Here is a 6,451-nt window from a genome sequence, read left to right on the forward strand (position 1 = left end):
GCAACCGCGTCATGCGAAGTTTACTAGGATTTTCTTTGACCATATTTTGACCTGCATCCGTATTGTGAAATACTAATGGAAACCCATTTACTTGTTGGGTTTTTTTGCAATTAAGTTTCCTACTTTGCTTTATTCACAAAAAGAGTCTTCTACTTTGAGAATTTGCAACTAGGTGCATAGTAATAGACATGGTTTTTAACTTATTAGGTGCATAGTAATAGACATGTTTACTCACCTAGGGCACAAGAGATGTCTAAGAAATGATTTGAGTAGATTTCCTTAGACATGGTTTTTAACTTATTAATCTTGCTAGAAATTATATTCAAACCACGTTGAATATTCTAAGATCTAGCAAATGCTAAATTTGTCCCAGATAGAGTTCAAATATGGAGGAAATGAACTTGATAAATCAAGTTGAACTCATGGGCAATAGAGTGGTTGATTTTCACAATGAATTTTCTATTGTGGATTTTTCTCTATGGATGAATACTAAGTACAAGAAGGTATAAGACAAAGTGTGTGCACTTAGACAACATATTCTAGAATGATATTCATTAAAGCACAAAGTATAGTCTATAGAGATGTATTCTAGTTTTTTTCATAGACTAAGAATGAGTATGATGTGATCATGAAAGCACAATGAGCAAAGATACATTCTATTAAATCATGTATAAAAATAAGTATCTAAGCTCAAAAATGAAATGATATATCGTTTAAGTACATTGGATCTAGATACAATAAATACAACATTGAAATAGTATCTAGAGAAAAAGTCTCAATGCCTCTTAGATAGGCGGATTACAAACTTTTGTAGCTCATAAACACTCAAAGGAAGAATAAAATGTAAAGCCTATGGAGTACTTCTTGACAAAATGTGCAAATGCAAGATCCAAGAGATTTAGCTTTTGATAAAAAGGTTTTGGCTCAAAGAAAATGGGATTTGATCTTTTTCAAATGTTCAAAAGCTTGTTTAGATAAGTTTTAATAATGTATATATAGTGTATTTGAAAATATAACCGTTTGGGGGTAAAACTGTAAAAAACGGGGTTGAAAAAGTCAACATGCGCAAGCCCCAACGGCTAGTTTGCCCGACCGTCGTGGTCGACCGAGTCACCGCGGTTGCTCGCCCCTATCGGGCGCCCTTTTTATTTCAAATTTCTTACCGCCGCGGTCGACCAGCCCATGGCGGTCGTCCGGTGAGGTCAACTTGTTTGCTCAAAAATTCGGCTCAAAAACCTATCACGGTCGACCGACCCATGGCGGTCGTCCGGCCCAAACCGTGCTGGAATAGTTCTGTTTCAAAAGAACTCATTCCGCGGTCGCCCGGCCTAACCCGATCGACCGGCCCGCTATTTTTCCGCAAGTGCTGGAATTCCAGCAAGTTTGCCGCGGTCTCTCGGTACACCCCGGTTGACCGGCCCTGTGTAAAATTCCATTTTAACTTTAAAAATCATGGGCTTTTGGGCCATGGTCTTTGGGCTTAAGTCCTAGGTTTTCAAACACATTTTTGGGTGTTTTGATGATTTCCAAAGACATAAAAATTTAGGTATGAAAATCATTTGAAAACATATTGAAAGTGCATTTAACATAAAATCAAGAGGATTCTAATACATTCTAAAAATGAATATCATTGAGTCTTCTTGGAATGTATCAGCTCCCTTGCACTTTCTTGGACTTCTTCAGCTTGTGAGTGAACTTCTTCAACTGATTGGCTCTTGTGACTTCTCCTCAAATCTTCAATGCAAGTTGAAAGGTACATGAGGTGTCACCAATAGCTAAATCAACTCCAAGCTCCTTCTTGACACTTGCTTAGGGAACTTGTGGGATCTTCATGTTGAGCTTCTTGACTTGAACATCTTCAAATGAGGATGTCTTCACTGTAAGTGCAAGCACTTGGTTCTTTCCTTTACTTCTTGATCCACAAGCCATGTGTTGGGATGAGTTATGTAATGGCGATTATATCATGAAAATCCTGTATATAACACAACACCTTAAAGTAACACATTAGTCCATAAATGCTAATCAATTTGGTTTGCTAGCATTAAAACAAGAAGGTAAGGTGAATGATTAACCCATGGGAACCCTTGGGCTTACATTCTCCCCCTTTTTTATGATGGCAAACAAATTGATTAGGGAGGCAGGAGATATCAAACAAATAAATGAATAAGCATGATATGATATAAAAAATAGAGCATAGCTCCCCCTCACTATATGCACAAGAATAATAAATGAATGTAAAGCAAGTGGTGCATATACAATGGACTACCTAATCAATTCCTAAAATTCTCCCCATTTTGGCAACAACAAAAATGAAGGAATATAATTGTGAGAGTGCAAGTGGGGTGTCAAGGTGAATGATAACTTATATAAGCTATATATATAGTATATGATATAACATTCAAGCTCATATGATGCTTATCAAGAAAGAAAAACAAAGTGAAATGCATGATAAGCCAATTTTTTTTTATTTTAAGATTTTCAAGTTTAGCACAATTATGGGGGTAATAAACCATGCGAGCACATCATAATGGTTTATATAAATATAAATATGTAACCATTTGGCTCTCCCCCTATTTATTTATCAGTGGCCCTAGGTGAAACCTATGTGATAGCGCATTACAGGACACTATGATGGAAAAGGTGAATGATTTGGACACTTGCTCCATTAGCAACTTTTGAAGCATACAAGTATGTACCCAAGCAAGGATATGCTCAGATCTATGACACAACCCTTTATGTTCATAAGTTGCTTCATGAAGGGATCTCTAGACAGTAAGCAGACAAGTCTCTTTCAGAGCATGGATATGCTCTGAACTATAATATAACTTTTAGAGATCTCAAGTTGCTTACCCTTAGAGATTTACGCATATGAAAATGTAAACTCCTCCTGACTATGTGCATCGAGTCTAAATATGAGTTCTAAGCACATAGGCCCTTGATTCAAAATCACCTTAACCATTCAAAATTTTTGCTCCATTCAAATGATGATTACAGTTTGGATTAAAATGGATGATTATTAGACTAAGGATTATGAACTTGAAGCGAATACAGTCTAATAAACACATGGATAGGAAAATAGAAAAGAGAATACACATCCATGGCTATGAAAGATCATATATATATATATATATATATATATATATGATGAGAACATAATGAGGCTCCATATACATGAATCAAGATGGAAGAGACAATTGGGCTCTCCCCCTAAGTATTTGTCAATGGCCTTTGATAAAACCTATAAGGCAAGGCATGACAATACAGAATGGCTATAGATATGAATGTTAATGTATAACCACAGGATCTTATCATGATGAAGGATGTCTTTATCTTCAAAAACACATGATAAGAAACAACTTCATAGGCAATGATATAATCAATTTAAGCATATCCTATGAATGAGAGTTCTAGAGAGTTTTGAAACTCTAGAACAAGATACTTATCATTGGAAATGATGAAACCATATAAGTTCATCCAAGAAAAGTATAAAGCCTACAAGAATGTGGCATTAAGGCTCAGGCTAAGGGACTTGTCATAAATGAGAAGCTATCTCAAAGTGAAAACACAAGACAAGCCCTAACTGCACCATAAATGAAGCAATGAGGCTCCAAATGGGTGCACTTATCATATGTGATGTTGTATACACATCAAACAACATATGATAAGATAGATGAACATATATTTACATGTAAAGCTTCCCCTTTGTTAGTGACTCATATAAATTAAGAATCCAAAGGACTGTCCAACCACATAGTCACCAAGGGATTTATAGATAAATGATTTACAATCAACCCTTGGGCTATAAATGAATGATTGCTAGGGGAATCACGTGATACCAAAAGAGATGATACCAAATGAAATTAAATGACAACCTAGCATACCATGCTCCCCCTAATTATGTGCATATATGGTATATATAGTTCAAAGCACATATGGCTTATCATGGTTACGATGCTGGCTAGAAGCCAAAGAGATTAGATGTTTTAATTTAAAGGTGAGGGTACATTCTCCTTCTCAACAAGTAAGAAGGCTAAAAGCACCAATTGAGTAGCTTTTAACTTTAAGGTTCAACATCTTGATCATTTAGCTCTGATACCAAATGAAATACCAGTGTAACGACCCAAGAGGGGGCGTGAATTGACTAATTAAAAATTTTAGGCTTAAATAGATGGATTATTAAAATTACTTTATTAATTAAGCACTAGTTAATCTAACCCTTGTTCAAATTAAAACAAATATGAAAGCTAGGCTTTAGATCTTACTTTAACATGTATTTACTAACCCTTGTTCAATTTAAAACATAAATACAATTTAGGTTAGAGATTACCAATCACCACAATGTGCAAAGAGAAAGAGGAGAGAAAGCATCCACAAGGCATAAGATTTATAGTGGTTCGGTCTATCACAAGACATACTCCACTCTTTCAAGTTTACCTCATTGGGGCGCTCCACTAAAACAATGAGATTCTTCAATAGGGCGAATTTTCAAGCCGTACACCCAACTCCTCCAACTCCAAAGGGAACAAACCCTTTCTGCACGAAACCTTGCGAGGGAGCACACCCTCTTACAAACGTCTTCTCCTTTCTTAACGGGCCGAAGAGTAGACCTTCACAATGTCTTCACCTTTCTTAACGAGCCGAAGAGAAGACCCTCAAATACAATGAAGAACAAAAGAGAATGAAAAACTCTCAATGCCTCTTAGATAGGCGGATTACAAACTTTTGTAGCTCACAAACACACCAAGGAAGAATAAAATGTAAAGCCTATGGAGTACCTCTTGATAGAATATGCAAATACAAGATCAAAGAGGTTTAACTTTTGATAAAAAGGTTTTGGCTCAAAGAAAATGGGATTTGATCTTTCTCAAATGTTCAAAAGCTTATTTAGATAGGTTTTAATGATGTATATATAGTATATTTGAAAATATGACTGTTTTGGGGTAAAATTGTAAAAAATGGGGTTGAAAAAGTCAACATGCGCAAGCCCCAACGGCTAGTTTGCCCGACCGTCGCGGTCGACCGAGCCACCGTGGTCGCCCGCCCCTATTGGGCGCACTTTTTTATTTTTAAGTTTCTTGCCGTCGCGGTCGACCGACCCATGGCGGTCGTCCGGTGAGGTCAACCTGTTTGCTCAAAAATTCGGCTCAAAAACCTATCGCGGTCGACCAACCCATCGCGGTCGTTCGGCCCAAACCATGCTGAAATAGTTCTGTTTCAACAGAACTCATTCTGTGGTCGCCCGACCTAACCCGGTCGACTAGCCCGCTATTTTTCCGCAAGTGCTGGAATTCCAGTAAGCTTGCCGCGGTCGCTCGATATACCCCGGTCGACCGGCCCTGTGTAAAATTCTATTTTAACTTTAAAAATCAGGGGCTTTTGGGTCATGGTCTTTGGGTTTAAGTCCTAGGTTTTCAAACATATTTTTGGGTGTTTTGATGATTTCGAAAGATGTAAAAATTTAGGTATGTAAATCATTTGAAAACCTATTGAAAGTGCATTTAACATAAAATCAAAAGGACTCTAAATACATTCTAAAAATGAATATCATTGAGTTTTCTTGGAATGTATCAGCTCCCTTGCACTTTTTATGGACTCTTCATCTTGTGAGTGAACATTTTCAACTGATTTGGCTCTTGTGACTTCTCCTCCAATCTTCAATGCAAGTTGAAAGGTCTATGAGGTGTCACCAATGGCTAGATCAACTCCAAGCTCCTTCTTGACACTTGCTTAGGGAACTTGTGGGATCTTCATGTTGAGCTTCTTGACTTAACCATCTTCAAATGAGGATGTCTTCAATGTAAGTGCAAGCTCTTGGTTCCTTCATTTGCTTCTTGATCCACAAGCCATGTGTTGGGATGAGTTGTGTAATGGCAATTATGTCATGAAAATCCTGTATATAACATAACACCTCAAAGCAACACATTAGTCCATAAATGTTAGTCAATTTGGTTTGCTAGCATCAAAATAAGAAGGTAAGGTGAATGATTAACCCATGGGAACACTTGGGCTTACATAGAGTCACCACGTCATCTGAGTGAATTTTACAAATGGGGTCTTGCCATCAATTTATAACCAAAATACCAATGGTAGATTTCTTAATTTTACTATCTGGAAAAGACCAAATTATCCTTAAACATGAAACAGAGTAAACGGGCTAACAACTCTTCTAACTTGTAGAAGATGTAAAGAAAGAAATAATTTGGAAATCTGTAAGATATTCAAAGATTGACATAATCAACAATTGTTAAACTATAATTACATAGTAATTTGCGGAAACGCACCTCCGGTCATGGCAATTAGATCCTCACACTGAAACTCCAGCAATCCGTCTTAGTGAATCCATCGTTATCCACGCGCACAACACGACATTGAAATAGTGTTCTTCTAATCTGTAGAAGACCTTAGGACTTGATCGATGGAATCGCAGGCACAACTTTCCTCTCAGATTAGG

The sequence above is a fragment of the Tasmannia lanceolata genome, unplaced genomic scaffold, assembly GCF_043159265.1.
Source record: "Tasmannia lanceolata isolate RefF3 unplaced genomic scaffold, GAP_Taslan_0.1 ptg000012l, whole genome shotgun sequence".
Taxonomy (NCBI): Eukaryota; Viridiplantae; Streptophyta; class Magnoliopsida; order Canellales; family Winteraceae; genus Tasmannia; species Tasmannia lanceolata.